We start from the raw sequence: 21,306 nt of genomic DNA, 5'->3' as shown, positions 1-21,306 counted from the left end.
TTTTTCCATAAAGTAGGATTTTCAGTTACTGTGCTGCAGAGAAGTAAATATATTTTATATTCCTTATATATAGATTTCAGTCAACACAATGCATCATCTTTTGTGACTATAAATTGTATATGTAGTTAATAGATTTTAATATATCCTATACATTTTAATATTAAAGGACCTTCTGTTTTGAAAGGAAACATTTGATTGGGTCAAATGATTGAATTATTTGTTTATTTTCTTCACAATTTTGAAGAACATTCTTGGGGCTTTATTCTTTAGCATATCTCATTGGGTCAGTGCATAGATTCCATGGGAAATGTATGTCCTCTAGATATTTCCTGAGACAGCTGTAGTGCCCAAAGTCCAACCATTTATAAAATCAGGTGAATCTTGTGGCTTCCTCAGATACTTGGTTGTCTTAATGTAATGACAAGTTTTGTTCTTGTTAAGTTGTTTTAATTGTGTGGATTAGTTTGGGTTTTCTTGGCAATAACAGTGGAGGAATTTGCTACTTCCTTTTTTAGTTCATTTTACAGATGAGGAACCTGAAGCAAACGGGGTAAAGTGATTTGCCCAGGATCATACAGATAGTAAGTATCTGAGGTTAGATTTGAACTCAGGAAGATGAATCTCCTTGACTCCAGGCCCTTCCTGGATTCCTTGTGACAGATGGAAAAAGGAAGCATATAATGGACTATGTTTTCAGAGAGATGGTCCATGGCTTTGGGGACCTCCTAATTCAATAGAAAAAGTAGGATTGTTATATTTGGGGAGTTACTAGTCTGCTGAAAAATCTGTGATTCTTGTCAAGGTAAAGATTATATTCAAATGTGGGAGACATAACATGAGCACAAATAATAGAAAGCCCTCAAGTATTATATACTTTCCTTTTGGAAGGTCATGTCCGGGTAAAAAAAGGTACTCTGGATATTTGGATTTTAATCTAATAATATTTTTAAAGTACTTAGCAGAATGCCTGGAAGATAGCAGACACTTAATAAAACATATCCTTCCCTGCTAATTTTACTCCTGCTTTTGAAACCAGTTGCATGACACTGCTGGTAAATCCTTCCTACTTCCTGGGTCTCGGTTTCTTCATCTGCACAATGAAGGAATTGCACTAGGTAATCTCAAAGGTCTCTTCCAGATTTAAGTCTATGGAAACAACTAAAACAAATGTGCTTTAGCAGCATGCCACCGGTGACTCAAAATACTAAGGGAACAGACAGACTCTCCCAGAGGGAAGTGCATCTCCGTTCTCCTCTCCCAGAGGAGCAACAGAGAGTTACTTACTAGCCACAGAGCTGTGGATTCTGACCCTATTATATCTTCCTTTATCCAGTTAGTCATATATAATGAAAGGTCCCTAAAATGGTGGGTGACCATCGCCCTTTGGCCCCAGCAAGTGAGTAGTAAGTGGTGGTTTCTCTATAGCCAACTTTTTATCAGCTGCCTGATTCCCAGGTGAGCACTCTTGGCTTTTTCTTACTTGTACCTTGCTGTAGCCCTCAGATTTAGAGAATTTCAGTACTGATAGAGTTTGCTTTTTGCAGAATGAATGCCTGTTCCTGGAGAGGGAAGCAGGAACAGAATGTCTAATACGTTCAAGATTCATGCTATTTTAAGAAAATCTGTTGTGAATTCTTTTCCAAATGAAGAATAGTTTTCAATCAATCAGTCAATAAGTATTAAGTCTCTACTACATGTCAGTTATGACAGTGTTGATAGTAGCATCCCACCATTTGTCATTTACAAAATGCTGTTATTTTCACATGAAGGTCATGATACCCATGTTGGGGTCCCAGTTGAAGTTAAAGAGTCTGGTTTTGATCTAGAAGTCATTTCTGGAACCTGGAAACTGAACATTTTTTTCCCTGAGTCTGATCTTATTATTTTTTAGTCTAATAAAATGTGATGAGATTATAAACCAAAAGTGACTTTTCTTCCCACTCCACACCTTTAACCTCCCCTCTGGGTTGTCCTAGTGTTAGGATTAATTGTGTCCTTCATTTCCTGTGCTGCCATTTAGGCTAAAATTCATGGAATAATAGAATCTTGGAAATGGAAAGGCCCTCAGAGACCCTGCTAACCAAACCCTTCCCTGAATGAGAATCTTCTCTACAATGCATCTAATCAGTGGCGCTCCAACCTTTGTTTGAAGATTTCCAGTGAACCTCATTTTCCTTCTCTGTGCCTTAGTTTATTACCTTATAAAGCAAAGAGTTTAGATTTCCTTATCTTTAAGGTCCCCTGTCCAGTTCTGATACTGTATTCTAACAGTCTATGTTTAATTTTGTTTCCAATAGTAATATACTCTGTATGATCTTTTTATGCCATCAGTATCCTTGGTCCCCTTATGATATGTTGTTACAGTGTAGTACTTGATCAAAGTTAGATGAGCTTCTCTCCTGGAGCTGATGACTCCTGGTTTTGCCTTTTCTCTCTAAATAAGAAGCCTACTGTGAATGTAATTCTGTTCTCTCTCTCTCTCTCTCTCTCTCTCTCTCTCTCTCTCTCTCTCTCTCTCTCTCTCTCTCTCTCTCTCTCTCTGTCTCTCTGATTTCCTCTCATGCACTAAGCTCCAGATGCTGCACAATTCTAATAAAAATGGTCTCGCTAACAGTGATCAAGGAGCAGTAGAGAGGCAAATACAACTGAGAAACATACTAACTTCTCAGCGAGGATACATGGGGTCTCGGAGCTTTGGATAGGTTTATTTAGGGCTTCCTCCTCTTCCAAGATTGGATTATAATCATAAGAGAATTTAAATATCAAAGTTGTAAAGTTCTGCTCCACTCCTCACCTTACATATGGTAAAGCAGTGTCAGAGAGTAGAAAGGACTTTCCTAAGACCACATTGTGCATTACTTAGCTGGAGAACTGTGATGAGAGCTCTTGTGTCCCAGTGTTCTGATCCAGTGATTTTTCCATGACAGCAGACGTTCATTTCCTCTGTGGTCTCATTTGTGAGTTTTGAGCTCTGTTGGTGGCAGCAGAAGCAGCCAGGGTCATAGAATACCACCCTAACTCAGGTTAGATAGGGTATTAAAACAAGACAACTAGAAAGCCCCCAAATCTACTTCCATCTTGTTTCCAGGAGACTCTTCTCAGGGCAGCAGTGTCAATAAGGCCACTTTTGTTCCAGCTCTCTGGCATCTGGAGCTCAGCTCAGCATAGAAATGCACGTGTACACATACCCACAAACTTGGGTTCTTGCCCAAAGAAGGCAGAGAAGTGGAAACTATAGGGAAAGCCAGAGGAATAGATGGGATGACCAGAGAAAGTGAGGGAAAATTTCAGAGGAGGAAAAGAGCAAGTACAAATGATATTTAACTCATATGCAGGCTTAAAAATAAAGATAAAGTATTGGTTGAATTTTTTTGGCAGCAAGTTTAAACACTCTCTGTGTGCCAGCTTCAGGAAAAAATGTATAGGGGATTATAAAATGCCTCATTTTGTGTTAAACGGTTTTATTTCAGAGTTGACTGGCTAAAAATTGGCTGCCTTTGGAAATGACATCATTGGGGGGTGGGGGGATCAGTCTTAATTAAAAGGGAAAAACGTGGCTAGCCTGGCTGCGGAGCGAGTTGGGGGACAGCTTGCTTGTGGAGGCCCGAGGGGAGGCTTCTGGGTGTGGAGTCCCGGCCTCGCCGCTGCTTTTGACGGTTGCTGCCCTTGGTAATTGGCCGAGCATGTCCGCATCAGGGACTGACAGGCAGTGGCGGGTTCATCTCCTCCAAGAGGAGAGCCTGACCCTTCTGAGAGAGAGAAGGGGTCGAGCGGGTGGGGAGGTGAGGGAGGAAGGTTAGGTTGCACGGAGGGGAGCGGGCTGCTGGGATAGGGGGAGGACTGGAAGTCGCTTTGTGAACTTGCCCCTTCTGGGGCCGGGGTGGGCGGGGGGGGGAGGGGCTAGCGCTCCCCTTCTGGTGACCAGGATCGCTGGCAGACAGCCCCGAGCTGCATCCCAGCCCTTCTTGGCTGTCAGCGGATGTCACTGCAGACACCTCTGCTGTCCAGAGGAGCCCACATACATAGGGAATAGCCGACACTCATGGATTAAAAAAAAAAAAAAAAATCTTACAGCGTTTGGACTTTGAGTGGCTCAATCCCCCCAGCCCCCTTTCTCCTTCATTCCCTCCTCCCCCTGCCCTTCCTTCTCCTCTTTGAAGGAAACCATCCAAGAATGGTTTGAATTAGCCTGTTGCTCTTGCCTGCTTGGCATTTCTGAGGGAATGGAGCCCAACCAAAATTTGAAGCAAATAGAAGTCACTTTTTTTTGGAGGGGGGAAATGCCTGGATTTTTTCCCCCTTTAAAAAAAGAAAAAGAAAAAGAGGAAGGACTTAACTTCTGTCCTGAGGGTGATAAAGCCACCGTGTGCGGCTGGAAAGCATCGTGACCTCCCCTCCCCAGAATGCTGTTGTCTTAGTCTGTCTTTCATTTCCTTTGGTTGAGTGAAGGCCAGGGTATTCAGAGGGGAGAGAAGTCCAAGGGAGGGAGGGGAGCAGAGGGGAGAGGAGGGAGCAGAGCGGAGGGGAGGGGAGCAAAAGGGAGGGGAGGGGGTGGGGGTGGGGGTGGAGTGCAGTTAGAGTCCCGCTGGCCGGCCGGAGGACTGTTCCACCATACACTCTGTCTTGTCCAAAGCCTTCACCTTGGTTTTCCTGCTCCCTGTTTCCTGCCCTTGGGAACTGCTCCCCTTCTACCTGCTCCATGGCTGGAAAGCCGGGACCACAGACAAAGTAATGAGATCACTCTATCAGGTTATTATTATTTTTTTGGGTGGGGAGTTGGGGGAGACGGAGGAAGGGTGGCAAGGGGTAAAAGCTCAGGAGGTGGGGTGGGTTTCCCAGTTAGTTGTGGGAGGGGTTTGAGGAGCCTAGTGGGAGTAGGCTCAGACCCACGGATTCCGGGATTGGTACTAGAAGCCTCACATTCTCTCGCTTTTTCCTTTCCTTCTCTTTCTGCAAAACAGTCACTCCTGACATGTGATTTCCCCTATCTGGCACTTCGGTGGGGGGAGGCATCCATCAACTTCCCCTCAATGGCCGTCGCTCAGGCGCTGCTGGAGAGTGGGATGCTGAGTCTTGCTTGGGGAGAGACTATTATAATACCGTGGACAGGGCGCTGGGTTTGTGGTTGGAAAACTGACCTTGTCCTGGTGGCTCTGCTACTGCTACTCCCCGTGTGACCCTGTGCTAGTCATTTCATAGCTCCGGGGAGCTTTTTCATGTTAATGCTTGCGGTACTATTTGTGTTAGCTTGGAAGCACTAAGGAATGTAAGCTAGCTATGTGACCTTGATCAAATTGGTTTGTCTGGGCTCCATTCTCCCTTTCTGTAAAATGGGAATAATGAAGTCATTATATTGAGACTTTCTAGGATTGGTTTTAGGCTTTTGCATCCCTGAAGTGTTATGTAAATGTAAGTTGCTTTTCTTATTCAATTGAATTGACATTATTCTTCTCTGGGAATTGGTTGAGGTTTGTTTAGCTACTTCTGTTGGCGGAGTTCTGGGAGAATTGAGGTTCTTTTTTCTTTTGGAAAAGTAGAATTTTGTTTGTTTGCTATCAGGCATTTTTGCCTTTTTTTCCTTCTCTGGGATGTGCCAGCAGCCAGCGATTTGGTCCTGTACTGTAATTTCACAGATTATGAAAATAGAGTAGCAAATTTGTCAGACACATGGACTGGCTCCTGGCAGGTGTTGCTGTTCAAATCACCGAGTGCACTGCCAAAACTTTGTTATTTGCATAAATGTAGAATTGAACAGGTTATCATTCCGATTAACGCCATTTACTGCTTAACTACTGGAGAAATTGGCAACCAAAGTTGTTGCAGGCCTACTATCACTTTGACAATGCCATTCCATTCACCGCTTCACTAGGGATAATGGCAGCTATGAAGTTAAGGAAAAAGCTAGAAGGTCAAGGGTATTTTGGTAGAGTCTTTTTGTGCATTATGTATTTATATGGCACTTTATTTCCATTCTGTTGATTCTAATGCTTCCAGGGCCCTTAGACAAAATTTGTGCCCTTAGCTGAAAGGCAAATTTTATTTGTGTGTAAAGCAAGGGGAAGAGGTTTTAGCGGGAGGTTCATCTCATACAAATTCATGGTTCTAATAGTGGAATATTATAGTGGACATTAAAGCAGAATTAGAAGTCAAAAGATAAAGACAGTTCATTATGAGTTAACTATAGTATTGTAGTTGGCTTTTTCAAGTGTTTGGAAATTTAAAAGGAAGGTGGATAACTAGTCCCTTTGGGTTGGGATGGGGAGAGAACTCAAACCTTTGACCAGTCCTGGAATCAGCCAGTGAGATATAAGCTGCATTTCTCTAGATTCTCTTTCTTGTTTCCCAAAGATGGCAATTCATGTCATCATAGAATGTTAAAGCTGGAAGAGACCTGAGAGATCATTTAATCTAATTTCCTTATTTACAGGATGGGGAGACAAAGCCTCAGAGTAGTTCTGGGGCTTGTCCAAGGTCACACAACTAGAGTGCTTCAGAACCTACATCTTTTTATTTTCCATCTTAGATTTTCCCCAACTATTCTATGTTGATATCTTTCCTGGGACAACTCAGTATTATCCAGTCATTATCCAGAATTCCCACACCAACTAGTGAATGAATTCCCTTCCTTCCACTGACAGTGGATTGGAATCCAATAACACCATTAAAAACCATCTTCAAAAACGCCTCTATTAGTTGACTTCTTGTGTGGGACCATGCGTGAGCCTCAGTACAGACACAATGTCTTGGATTCCCTGCTGTGATTATTTGAGTTTCAGTGCCCCTCTCATTGTTTGATTTGGTGACACTTCTCTCTTTCTAAAAGGACTACATACCATAGATTCAGTTATAAAATTTTAAGAGAACTTCTCTAGTTTTAAAGCAGTTTGCAATATTCATCAAGATAATCGTAACATCCTGGGACTCAAGACCCTAGAGTCTTGACTTGAGATTCTTATAAGCCAAGAGGAATGCACCCTATACTGACCTCTGAATTTCTTTCTTAGGGAGTGTTTGTCTCTTGGTTTTATATCAACCCTGGCAGATTTTTCCAGTCTTTGTTCGTGTTCTTCACCACCTGAAATATACTTCTCTGCTCTCTTTGTATCCAAATTCCTACTCCCCCTACAAACTGCACAATTTCTCTTGGAGCCTACTCCAGCTACTCCTGCCAGCCCTGACCCTTTTTTTTTCCTCTCCTGATTTTTCATCGCTCTTAATGTCTGAACTATATAGTTTAACTCTTGATTTTATACTGGTTTGTCTTATCTGTTTCACGTATATGTGTTTTGTTTTCCCAGCTAGTTTATAAGAGTTGAAGGCAGGAATCATATTTTATCTTTGTATTCACCTGGCAGCTAGTCCTGGGTTCTTAACTGATTCATGTAGTATTGGTTGATTGAATCAAATCAAGATCAACTTCTAAGTAGTTTTCTCCTACCTGAAGCCTGGAATTTTACATGAGAGATAAAGTCCAAAAAGACAAGGAAATTTTTTTTTTTTTTAAATTTATTTTTATTTTATTTTATAATTATAACATTTTTTGACAGTACATATGCATGGGTAATTTTTTACAACATTATCCCTTGCACTTACTTCTATTCAGATTTTTTCCCTTCCTCCCCCAAACCCCTCCCCCAGATGGCAAGCAGTCTTATATATGTTAAATATATTACAGTATAATTTAGATACAATATATGTGTGTAGAACCGAATTTTTTGTTGCACAGGAAGAATTGGATTCAGAAGGTAAAAATAACAGTTTACATTCATTTCCCATTGTTCCTTTTCTGGATGTAGCTGGTTCTTTCCATCATTAATCAATTGGAATTGGATTAGCTCTTCTCTATGTTGAAGAAATCCACTTCCATCAGCATACATCCTTGTACAGTATCATTGTTGAAGTGCATAATGATCTTCTGGTTCTGCTCGTTTCACTCAGCATCAGTTGATGTAAGTCTCTCCAAGCCTCTCTATATTTCTCCTGTTGGTCTTTTCTTATAGAACAATAATATTCCATAACATTCATATACCATAGTTTACCCAACCATTCTCCAATTGATGGACATCCATTCATCTTCCAGCTTCTAGCCACTATGAAAAGGGCTGCCACAAACATTTTGGCACATACAGGACCCTTTCCCTTCTCTAGTAGTTCCTTGGGGTATAAGCCCAGTAGTAGTATGGCTGGGTCAAAGGGTATGCACATTTTGATAACTTTTTGGGCATAATTCCAGATTGCTCTCCAGAATGGTTGGATTCTTTCACAACTCCACCAACAATGCATCAGTGTCCCAGTTTTCCCACAGCCCCTCCAACATTCATCGTTATTTGTTCCTGTCATCTTAGCCAATCTGACAGGTGTGTAATGATACCTCAGAGTTGTCTTAATTTGCATTTCTCTGATCAATAGTGATTTGGAACACTCTTTCATATGAGTGGAAATAGTTTTAATTTCATCATCTGAAAATTGTCTGTTCATATCCTTTGACCATTTATCAATTGGAGAATGGCTTGATTTCTTATAGATTAAAGTCAATTCTCTGTATATTTTGGAGATGAGGCCTTTATCAGAACCTTTAACTGTAAAAATTTTTTCCCAATTTGTTACTTCCCTTCTAATCTTGTTTGCATTAGTTTTGTTTGTGCAGAAACTTTTTAATTTGGTGTAATCAAAATGTTCTATTTTGTGATCAATAATGGTCTCTAGTTCTCCCTTGGACACAAACTCCTTCCTCCTCCACAAGTCTGAGAGGTAAACCATCCCATGTTCCTCCAATTTATTTATGATTTCGTTCTTTATGCCTAAATCTTGGACCCATTTTGATCTAATCTTAGTATGTGGTGTTAAATGTGGGTCCATGCCTAGTTTCTGCCATACTAATTTCCAGTTTTCCCAGCAGTTTTTGTCAAATAATGAATTTTTATCCCAAAATTTGGGATCTTTGGGTTTGTCAAAGATTAGATTGCTATTTTTATTCACTATCTTGTCCTGTGAACCTAACCTATGCCACTGATCAACTAGTCTATTTCTTAGCCAATACCAAATGGTTTTGGTGACTGTTGCTTTATAATATAGCTTTAAATCAGGTACACTTAGACCACCTTCCTCTGACTTTTTTTTCATTAGTTCCCTTGCAATTCTCGACCTTTTATTCTTCCATATGAATTTTGTTGTTATTTTTTCTAGGTCATTAAAATAGTTTCTTGGGAGTCTGATTGGTATAGCACTAAATAAATAGATTAGTTTGGGGAGTATTGTCATCTTTATTATATTCGCTCGGCCTATCCAAGAACATTGAATGTCTTTCCAATTATTTAAATCTGACTTTATTTTTGTGGCAAGTGTTTTGTAATTTTGCTCATATAATTCCTGACTCTCCTTTGGTAGATATATTCCCAAATATTTGATACTATCGACTGTTATTTTGAATGGAATTTCTCTTTGTATCTCTTGTTGTTGGATTGTGTTGGTAATGTATAAAAATCCTGAGGATTTATGTGGATTTATTTTGTATCCTGCGACTTTGCTAAAATTCTGAATTATTTCTAATAGCTTTTTAGCAGAGTCTTTGGGGTTCTCTAAGTATACCATCATGTCATCTGCGAAAAGTGACAATTTGATTTCTTCATTTCCTACTCTAATTCCTTGGATCTCTTTCTCGGCTCTTATTGCCAAGGCTAGAGTTTCTAGTACTATATTGAATAGTAATGGTGATAGTGGGCAACCTTGTTTCACTCCTGATCTAACAGGGAAAGGTTCTAGTTTATCACCATTACATATGATGTTTACTGAAGGTTTTAAATATATGCTCCTTATTATTTTAAGGAATAGTCCATTTATTCCTATACTCTCAAGCGTTTTTAGTAGGAATGGATGTTGGATTTTATCAAATGCCTTTTCTGCATCTATTGAGATGATCATATGGTTTTTATTAATTTGATTATTAATATGGTCAATTATACTAATAGTTTTCCTAATATTAAACCAAGGAAATTTTTTTATCAATCAGTCTATCAACCAATCAAATATGTATTAAGTGCTTATCATATACAAAGCATTGTGCTGGGTCCAAGGTTGACAGATAGTAAGAATAAAATAATCTTAAAGAGCTTATTATCCAAAACAAAGCTTCTTAAACTATGGTTTGCTATCCCATATGGGATAACTAAATGTAGGTATCATAAAATTATGATTTATTACCAGTAAATGTTTGTATACCTATTATATATCTATATATCTGGAGTTGCATAAAAATTTCTTTTTTACTTTATCATCATTTATTTTATAAGAGCATAAGAAAAAAAACAAGTGGATAAAGAATGCATATTATCTATAATATTTCAAATAGTCAGATGGGTAGATAGTTATGTTTATCTATCAGATTTGTACCCACAAATGAAAAGATACATATGCTTATATATATAAATAGTATACTCACAAGGATGAGGGAATTGAGACTCGGGTTAAGCGACTTACCTAAGATTTATTATTAATAAGTAATAGAGGTGACATTTGAATCCAGGTCTTCTGATTTGAAGTCCAGTACTCAAGTTTGCTATTCTACCTTGCCATGAAAATCTTTTTTTAAACACCAGTTTTCTGATGATGTGACTGGAGTCATGAAACACAAGGATCTCCAAAAAATCAAAATAGACCTTTTCCAAAAGATGAGTGGAAATACTATGGTGGGTAAGTACTACTGCATATTACCAGTGATGATCTGCACATAAGAGTGACATAAAAGATACCATCAAAGACAGATTCAATTTGAAAAGGAGGTGGGTGGACCTGGTTGCTAGAGCAGAGAATGACAGATGGGCTGCCCAAATACTCCCCTTATTCTTGAAATATGAAACCAAACCAAATCAAAGGAAGGCCTATAGTGTGTTGTCTTTCTTCTGAGATTATTTCCAATTTGTTCTTGTTTTCACATAGTCGTTTCCATGTTGTCTCCCCAGCTAAGTTATAAATTCCTTGAGGACTGGGACTATTTTTATCTTTCTTTCTATCTCCCAGTGTATATATCATAGGACCCTGACATATAGTAGGTACTTAATAAATGCTTGTTGACCTGACTCCAGTATGATTTCTTGAAATATATGAACAAGATTTCTATGGGAAAAGACAGTGCTGGCTTGCAATCGGTTACTGGTAGAAGAATTAACTACATTTGAGATCATGGATTTATTGAAGAAAATAATTGGGGCTGAAGATAGGTGAAGTTTTAATGATGATTAGACAGTACTGCCTGCTACTCAGATGGCTAATTTTGGGGTGCTATACACTATCCTTTTAAAAAACACTATCAAGAAACTTGAGAAGTTAGTGTTTTTTTGTTTTTGTTTGTTTTGTGTGTGTGTGTGTGTGTGTGTGAAGTTTCAGTTACAAAAAGTTTGAATGTAGTTCCAGCTTCATTTTGTTATGGGTTCTCCAGACGAAAGATATTATTTTTGTGGATGTCTTGACTACAAAATTCAGCCTTTTCCCCCTAGCATGGGTGGCATTCTGAAAAGACATCTGTGTTCTTTGAAGACATTCTGTTTTTGTAAAACATCTACTCTGAATGGATGAGTTTTTATCCTGTTGTTATACAGTCATTTCAGTTGTGTATTATTCTCTATGACCTCATTTGGATTTTTCTTGGCAGAGATATTGGAGCGGTTTGCCATTTCCTTCTCCAGCTTATTTTACAGATGAGGAAACTGAGGCAAGCAGGGTGAATTGATTTAGCTGCTCTATCTCATCCAAGAAAAATCATTTTATTTCAGCTATAAAAATGAATTTTTTTTCCTCTTACACTACCCAGAACTTTTAACAACTGACAGATTGAATGGATGGCACTGAATCTCACTTCTTTCTTCTTCCTGATGATGAAAAACTAATGAATCATCTGCTTGCTGTAAAAACTGGTGTAAGGAAAAAAATGCTGGACTTAGAGTCAGAGGACCCACATTCAAATCCTTTCTTTGCCTTTTATTAACTTTTTTTACTTTAGACAAATTGTTCACTTTTCTGGGCCCAGTCTCCATCTATAAAACGAATGGGTTGAACTAGATATCCTCTCAGGTCCCTTCTAGTGGCAAAGAAAGAATTTACGCCAAAATGAAATGCAGGTAAATGGATTATGTCTCATTATTGGACGGCTTCAAGCAGAGATTGGAGGGTTACTTGTCCAGTATATAGTAGAGAAGATTTTAGAGAGTAGACTCAGTGACTTTTTTGGTCCCTTCTAACACTGAGATTGAGCAACTAGGAAATGAGGTTGGATTCAGCACCAGGTAGAGAGTTGGAAGGACTTGAACTCAAGTTCAAACCAAGTCTCAGACACTAGCTGTGGGACCTGGGCAAGTTACTATTTGCTTCAGTTTTCTCGTCTGTAATATAAGTTAAAAAAGGAAATGACAAGCTATTCCAATTTCTTTCCAAAGAAAACCCCAAATGAGGTCCTGAAGAGTTGAACTTGACTGAAAAGCAACTAAACAACAGCAACACCATTCAGATTCTATGAGGTGGAATAACCAAAGTGATGGGAGCTGGAAAAACTGCTGATGAAACTCGTGCACAAAGTAGACACCAACCAGCCTCTGGATACCTTGTGTTCAAGGCACAATTGAAATGATTCGTGACCCACATCATCTCTCCTTCCTTCCTTCCTTCCCTCCTTCCTTTTCTCCCTCCTTCCCTCCCTCACCCCTCCCCTTCTTTCTCCTTATCTATATGTCTCTACCCATTTGTCCATTCACCCTTTCATTTATAAAACTCCTTCAAATCTTTGGGGAAGTGCTGTGGTTTATGCTTCTTGTCACCTAGCTGAAGTTTAGGCACACAGTAGGAATTTAATATTTATTAAAACAGTGGTTTTTGTGGATGTATGTGGATGCAAATTACATTTCACTCAGTTTTCTTCTCTGTAGGATTTCTAACATCATTACAATCTTAGTATTCTGTGGTTCCAGGATTCTATCAGTCAATTGCATTAATGAAATCAAAATCTTCTAGGAAATCAAGACCATCATCTTTGTTCAATAAAGACTTAGATTCTTCGCATTATAGAGTTGAAAAGGACTATAAGAAATCTGTGAATGGAGAGATGGAAGTCCAGATGCACTGGTTATGGATTAGTTGTTTGAGCTGCTCCTTGCCTTTTTGAAGGGGTTGGTCTCACTGAAACTTTGCTCATCCTTCCTTACTCTGGTGAGCCTCAGGATTGTGATCTCTCTGGTATCTAAGGAGTACCTCATTTTGGTAATCCTCCTTCTCATTTCAAAATGCCCTCTTTCTTTCTTCTTTCCTGAAATGACAGTGACTGTCTTCCTCTCTCCTTGTCATTATTTTAAACAGATAGCTCTATCAAAGTCTCTCACTTTACCCATCTATGTTTCTCTATAAAAATAGTGTGTAAATCAGATCCTATTATCCCATTGACTTACCTTATCATTTCAGGGTTGTGCTACTTTCATTTCTGATTGTTCTCTAATTGGCAATGGCTTTATTTCTCTTACCCCCCTCTGTCAGGCTGTTAATGATCTGTAGACAAACACTTAAATGCACTAGGGGAAGCTAACTGTTTGAAGGAACCCTGCAGGGAATCCTTTTGTAAAGCAAAGAATTCTTTTGTAAAGCAGATAATCACCATCTAGCTTCTTGAGTTTTGTACTTTTGGGAGATTTCTTAGAATGAGGCATACCTGCTTTATGTGTATATCTGAGGGAAAAAAGTTCTTATTTTAGTCTTTTCTGGGCGTAGGTGAGTAGGAAAAAAGGGCAACTTGCAAGACCTTACCTGGCATGTGGGCTGCCACCTGAAGGCTTTGCTACCATCTGTCACCTGGTGGGAAAGGAGCTGAAAGGAACACTGAGCCACAGGAAGGAACTGAAGTTTCTTCCCTGACTTGCTCTTGCAAGGAGAAGTTGACTTCTCAGTGCATTGTTTTTTCTGTCTGGACATCCTTGAGCCAACACTGAGGTAGGAGAATGTGGAACGTGAGGACGGAAGGAGAGAGAGAAAGAGAGGAGGGGGGGAGGGAGGGAGGGAAGGAGAGCTGGAGGGAGGAAGAGGGGGGAGAGAGAGAGATGGAAAGACTTAGGCACAGAGACAAAGACATGAGGGGAGGAGGAGGAAAAAGAGAGAGAGAGAGAGAGAGAGAGAGAGAGAGAGAGAGAGAGAGAGAGAGAGAGAGAGAGAGAGAGAGAGAGAGAGAGAGAGAGAGAGAGAGAGAAATATGAATGTCATTTGATTCCCAAGTGCAAGGTGGAACCAGTAGAGAGTATGGCAGAGATAAGCTTGGAAACGGAGCTTCTGAGAAGGGGGTACTTGGTGAATCTCATTTGTAGGTGAAATTCTGATTCAGTAGACTTCATATAGTACAAGATTACTTTACTTTCTAGAAGAGCTGTGTTCCTGAGAACTAGTGAGTCTGAATTTTTGTAAATCAAATCAGATTTTGAGTACTCTTGGGGACATTGACTCCTTAAGATATCTCTAAGACAGAATGCTTTTTTCAAAACAAAGAATACGAGAAATGCAAGGCTTTGATAATTTGGGGTTTTGTATTTTGTATTTTGTATTTTCTCACAATAGGGCACAGCTGAGATAAACATCAGTGTTCCATCTTCCATCCTCACTGCCTTACAACTCTTTCCTAAGGAGAGACTTAATGTAGCAGAATGTTGTGTGACCCAGACAATATCACCCCTCCCCCTTTCTGAATTATTGGGGCCGCTTTGGCTGGTCTATAGGGCACAGACCTGCCCTCCAGGAGCTGGATTGGGGCTGAAGTCATTACGGGTGACGTTTAGACTTCCAAGTCACCGTAAATCTGACTGAGCTGACCTATTTTTCTTTCACGTTGCTGTTGTATTTTTTATGAATGGATGATGAAAAATGTAGCAAGGTCGTTTATTTTAATTTCCTTCTGACACCTGGACTCTGTGTTCTGTGGCAGCTGTCCTGCAGCTAGCTGGAAGTTTGCCTCCAATCTAGAGGGTGGCAACATCCCCCCCGAATGCTGAATTCACATTTCTCTCTGTACAGGAAGGGGTTGGGGGGGTTGGCTGGGGGACCAGTGAAGATGGGCATATAGGAAATGGATCCTTAACTTTGGATGCCCCCCTTACGATACTGGCTTTTAGGAACTCAGAAGATCAACACTCTTGAAAGTTAACCATGTGAAACCAGTTTATCAGTGTGGAAATGTGTTAAGGCTGGTTTTTTGGGGGAGGAAGGGGAGATAGGGAGGCAATGTGTTTGGCCCCTAGCATTTCTCAGTCTGTGTAGCTCTGCATTACAAAGGACTGAATGCTGAATTCATATTTCATTGTGGGCAAGGAAGACATAGGGAGCCAGCTAGGGATTGGTGGAAGGGTTGGCACATAGCTTGGAGACCCCGGTGCAGGGAGAACCTCCTTTCATTACAAGCTCAGGATCATCAACATATCTGAAGGTAACCAGGTTAACTAGGTTATCTATGGGTAAATACGTGTGGGTTTTGGGGGGAGGGGAGAATGGGGAGACAAGTCGTTTGGCCCTTAGGTTTGCTCAGTTTATATATTTGCTGTTAAAAGGTTTCTGGGACTCATAATTAGGGCTCCTTAGGAGGATCTATACAGATTGGCTGGCAGGAAGCAATGGCAATAGCAGTATACATCTCATTTAGGTTACTGTGGAACTGATGTGATTTAGCTGGCTGGGCTCTAACATTTCATATAATTTGAGGATCCATATTTTGGACTTACAGAAAATTCTAAAGAGAATGTTGTTTTCCAAATTATATAAGTTCCATATTGGGTCTGGGAGAGCTTTGCTTCCTTTTTCTAAAAAAGACCCCACGAGATTTTCTAGTCTACTTAGTCATTTTTGTTAGGGCTGTAGCTACACCAGGGCTTAGGGTGACACAATGGATCGAGTGCTGGGTGTGGCGTAAGGAAGACTTGTTTTCCTGAGTTCAAACCCAACCTCAGACACTTGCTAGCTGTGACTCTGGGCAAGTCACTTAACCCTTTCTGCCTCAGTTTCCTCATCTGTCAAATGAGATGGAGAAGGAAATGGTAAACCACTTCAGAGTCTCTGCCAAGAAAACCCCAAATGGAGTCAAGAAGTGGCTGAACAGCAAATACCTAAGACATCCTGGAATGACAAGATGCAAGGCTGAATCTGGAAGCAATTTTTTCAATAAACAAATTTCAAAATCTCTTCTACTGAACAAACATTTATTAAATACCTACTATGTATGTGTCAGGCATTGTGTTAGGTACTGGAGATAAGACAGTCCCTCTCTTTAAGAGCCTTACATTCTACTAGGGGAGCCTTCCAGGAACACCCTGCCTCATAACCTCATAATTAGATCAGTTCCTACTATGTGCAGATTACTGTGTTAGATTTTATAAGAGATAGTTAGAAGTGTAAATAGAGTTTAGGTCATAGCATTTTAGACCTAGAGTTGGTAAGGTCATCTAATCTAAGCTCATTTTATGGGTGAGAAAACCGAAGTGCAAAGAGAGGAAAGTGGCTCGCCCAACGTCATACATTCATATAGTTTCAGAGCCAGGACACACACAGAAGCTTTTTGAAACTATTCGATCATAGATATAGAACTCCAGGGGTCCTCAGAAGCTGTCTGGTACAACCCATTCCCCCCCTTTTTTGTTCAGTTGATTTTCAGATGTCAGACCTCTGCAAACAATTGTTTTTCAGCATGTCTGACTGTTCATGACGCCATTTGCATTTTTTCTAGGCAGAGATACTACTCCAGTTCCTTCTTCAGCTCATTTGACAGAAGTGGGAACTGAGGTAAACAGGCTGAAGTGACTTGCCCAGAGTCATACAGCTAGTTAAGTGTCTGAGGCCAGATTTGAACTCAAAGAAGGATGAGTCTTTCTGATTTCAGGCCCAGGGCTGTAACTACTGTGCCACCTAGTTTTAGCATTTCTGATTTTCTGAGATGTAAATGCTGACCCTGAAAATTTGACAATGGGCTCATAAGAGCTGACTCCATCACACCCTTGCCACTTATGTCAGGCAATGAGAAGTATGCTTTATATTTGGCCTTTGAGAATTATAGTTAATCATTGTATTTATCGGGCTGTTTAAAGTGTTGATTATCATTGTATAAATTATTCTCCTGGTTTTGCTCACATGACTGCATCAGTTCAGATCCTGGAATCATATATACTGCCAATCAAAAGAACTAGACCTGAGACCAAAGATATCATGTCCAGCTATTTTTCATTTATTTATTTATTTTGCTGAGGCAGTTGGGGTTAAGTGACTTTCCCAGGGTCACACAGCTAGGAAGTGTTAAGTATCTGAGACCAGATTTGAACTCAGGCCCTCCTGACTTCAGGGCTGGTGCTCTAGCCACTGCACCACCTAGCTGCCTCTCCTTGCATAATTTCTTATGGCACAATAATATTTCATTGATTCATGTAACACAGTTTTTTGGTCATCCATGCCTCATAGATACCTCGGTAGTTCCCCTGGGGCAGAGGCCTTGTGCTAGTATTGCTGTATCAAAGCAGTTTAGGAGGTTCTATGTGTGTGTGAGAGAGATGCTAGTTTAGAGGAGCCTATGGACCCTTTCACAGAATAAAGTTTTAAATACATAAGATTTTAAAAGAGAATTTCAAAGAAACTAGTTATACTGAAATCATTACTGAAATATTTTTAAAAAATGTTTACGACCCTCAGGTATTAAGAGCCCAGAGATTCTAGTACAATTAATTTATTTTATAGGTAAAATAATGTTACTCAGTGGAAGCTAGTTGACTTCTAGCAGAGCTGGGATTTGAATGTAAGGCTTCTCACTTCTCACACTGATTCTAGAAAAATCTGACACTGTTGGACTACCTTTTGATGTCAGACCTCTCCAAACTGACCCCCAGTTGTTGGATGACAGGGGTATAGTCTGGTATCCGGGCTGTTCCTGAAGCCTTCCAGATTGACCTATCGGGCTAGAAATCTTCCAGAGCTTGACTCCCCCCGACATCACTTCCAAGAAGCCAGACTTCTCCATTCCATTCCATGATGAGCCCCAGAACCAGGACAGGTTCTAAGGAGACTATCCATTCTCATGGACTATTAGGTAACATTAAAAGCAACAGAAGAGAATTCACAAGGTAGGATATGATGAATTATGTGATGAGTGGTAGAGGTCTAAATATTCAAATTCAAAGAAGGAAAGACCTCTGTGATCTGAAATGGCTTCATGGAGGAGGAAGCACTGGACATCAATGAAGGATGAGCAGTATTTGGAGAGTGGGGGCAGAGGGGAGGCCATGATGGAGTCAGTGAAGCAGGGCTTATATTTTGGTGGGGGTCTCCAGAATTTTCCTTTATTCTTTCATGTGCTTACCCATATGGTGGCTCTTATGTGCACAGATGGTTCTTAGTGAACTTTTGGGACCCTCTTTGAAGACCTCCAGTGAGACAAATTCACATTTATGGAGGAAACTTCTCTCAAGACTCAACAGTGCCTAAAGACTTCCGGCACCTGGCTATTCCATCATTGGGGGTGGATGTGTGGGGAATGTTTCACCGTGGGGACAGCTTTGTTCTCCGTGTGGGGCAGGACAGAGCCTTCACACCTCCCTTGGGCATGGCAGTCCAGCGGCAGCCCAAGCAGCCCACCCTGGGGGACTGCACCACAAGGGAAGGAGCCCCCGCTCGCCCGCTCTCCCAGCCAGGTGCTGAGCGCGATGGTTTTCGAGAATGACTGGGCTGGAGGGAGACATGTTGGTAAAATGTGTCTTGGAGCTTCAGTTTGTGCCAGTGCCCAGGGCTGTTTTTCTGTGGAGCCTCGCATCCCTGGACTTTTAGCAGCTCAGAGCTATGAAGGACCTTGGGGATCATTGGGTTTAGCCCACTCCTTCCTTAGGATCCCTAATCAAAAAGCTCAGCATCCAGCTCTTGGTTGGATACCTCCACTGAGGGAACCTCATGCCATTGTGAGGTAGTCCATTCTACATCTGAATGGCTCTGTTACCATTTCCTTCCATCAAACTTAAATTTGTCTCTTTGTCCTTCTACTCTACTTCAGGAGATTGTAGTGAAGACCAAATGAGACAACATATGTGAAGTATTTAGCAAATCTTTATATTTTGTATAAATAACAGTTATTATTATTATTATTACATTAATTGTTTTTAGTTTGACCCTTTAGATCATATCATAACAGAGCTTATGGAGTTAGATCTGTAAGGAACTTACAGGACACTGAACTCTTTTATCCATCCTCTAAATGACAGCCTTTGTAGACTTGAAGACAGCTGTTGTGTCCCAATCAGGTTTTCTCTTTTTTGCATCTGTATATGTGTGTCAGTTGACCCACTGATCCAGTTGAAATGGAATCAACTCCAGGCTCTCCATTAGTATTTTGGGTACTCTTCTTTGGATGGTCTCCAGGGAGCTACTTGCAGACAATCTTGTCCAGTATTCTACCCTAAAGCATGCTATCAATATTATCCCCAACCAATGGTCTTAGTGGAGAGCCCACTACTTTAGGAGAAATCGTTTCAGTCAGCAAAGTTCTTCCTTAAACCATCTTAATCTAAAATCTACTTTCCAGTAACTTTACTTTACAACTCCTGGTTCTTCCCTCTATAATTACACACAATAAGTCATTCCCTTTTGTATATGACAACCCTTCCAATACATGAAATAATAATCATATCTTGGTCTAAAGAGGCAGCATGGCAAATGTGGAAAGAACAGTGGACTTGCAAATGGGAGGGAGCAAGTTCAATTTCTACCTTCACCATTTACTAGTCAGGTGACTATGGGCAAGTAAACTTAATCAGTTTTGTCATCTGTAAAATGGGGATGATAATATCAACAGTATGTACAGCAAAATAAATAAATAAATTGTATATATGTGTGTATATATATATATATATATATATATATATATATGTATATATGAATTTTCATAGAATCTTTACAAGGAACCTTAGGAGGAAATCTACACAACTCTCTCAATTGACAAATGAGGAAGCTTAGGCTCTAAGACACTTATCCAAACTGACACTGCTGCATGGAGCTGAGATTTGAACTTAAGTTTAGTGATGACAAGTTTAATACTCAGAAGTTATGACCTCTTTCCATTATAATATGTTGCCCCTCATTGTTAGTACTTTAACTAGTCTTCATGTTTTTTTTTAACCAATATTCTGCAGCATACAGCCCTCTCCTCTTTTCATAGCCATTCTTTCTAGCATGTGACTTCATAGTATCTTCATATATCAGATGGTCTTCACGAACATTTTTTGACTACCCATTATGTACAGCGGTCTATGCCAAGAACAGAGATAAGTCTGCTCAGACACCATTTGTTTCACCTTGAATTCATGACTTCATACGTACCTCATTTCTGCAGTGCTAGACAGAGTGCAGAGTATATCTCAACAACTTTCTGAAATGAGTAATGCGTGTATTATTTGATCCATTTTTACAGATGGGGAAACTGAGGCTCAGAGAGGCTAATATAATTCAATAAGCATTTATTAAAGTTAAATGACAAAACCTACCATGATCTGGCTAATAAATGGTCAGAGCAGGGTTTAATGACAACTTTTATTAAGTGTCTACTTAGTAGGCCCTGTACTTGGTGCTCGGGGTATACGGACAAAGATGAAACTTTCCTTCCTTCCAAGAGTTCCCTTTCTTTTTTCTTTTTTTTTTATTTCTTTATTAATTTTATAATTATAATTTTTTTGACAGTATATATGCATGAGTAATTTTTAATAACATTATCCCTTGTATTCATTTTTCTAGATTTTCTCCTCCCTCCTTCTACTCCCTCCCCTAGATGACAGGCAATCTCATACATTTTACATGTGTTACAGTATAACCTAGATAGATACAATATATGTGTGTAAATACCATTTTCTTGTTGCACATTAAGTATTAGATTCCGAAGGTATAAGTAACCTGGGTAGATAGACAGTAGTGCTAACAATTTACATTCACTTCCCAGTGTTTCTTCTCTGGGTATAGTTGTTTTTGTCCATCATTGATCAACTGGAAGTGAGTTGGATCTTCTCTATGTTGAAGATATCTACTTCCATCAGAATACATCCTCGTACAGTATCATTGTTGAAGTGTATGGTGATCTTCTGGTTCTGCTCATCTCACTCAGCATCAGTTGATGTAAGTCTCTCCAGGCCTCTCTGAATTCCTCCTGCTGGTCATTTCTTACAGAGCAATAATATTCCATAACATTCATATACCATAATTTACCCAACCATTGTTCAGTTGATGGACATCCATTCATCTTCCAGTTTCTAGCCAAAGAGTTCCCTTTCTATAGGGTTA

At 40.0% G+C, this 21,306-nt stretch overlaps 1 protein-coding gene across 4 annotated transcripts in view; it reads left to right on the top strand.

Annotated features, from left to right (window-relative positions):
- Positions 1-21,306, top strand: part of ZNF423 (zinc finger protein 423) — a 403,307-nt gene that overhangs the window by 150,510 nt on the left and 231,491 nt on the right. Inside the window, exon 1 of one of the 4 annotated variants that reach the window (XM_074293334.1) lies at positions 4,587-4,728. The exons of 2 other annotated variants lie outside the window; for them this stretch is intronic. The gene's annotated coding sequence lies outside the window, so the exon portion shown is untranslated. Of the gene's footprint in view, positions 1-4,586; positions 4,750-21,306 lie in introns of those variants that run through there. One more of the 4 variants, XM_074293337.1, reaches the window with a different exon arrangement.

The sequence above is a fragment of the Sminthopsis crassicaudata genome, chromosome 2, assembly GCF_048593235.1.
Source record: "Sminthopsis crassicaudata isolate SCR6 chromosome 2, ASM4859323v1, whole genome shotgun sequence".
NCBI lineage: Eukaryota > Metazoa > Chordata > Mammalia > Dasyuromorphia > Dasyuridae > Sminthopsis > Sminthopsis crassicaudata.
This window is presented reverse-complemented; position numbering and strand designations above follow the sequence as displayed.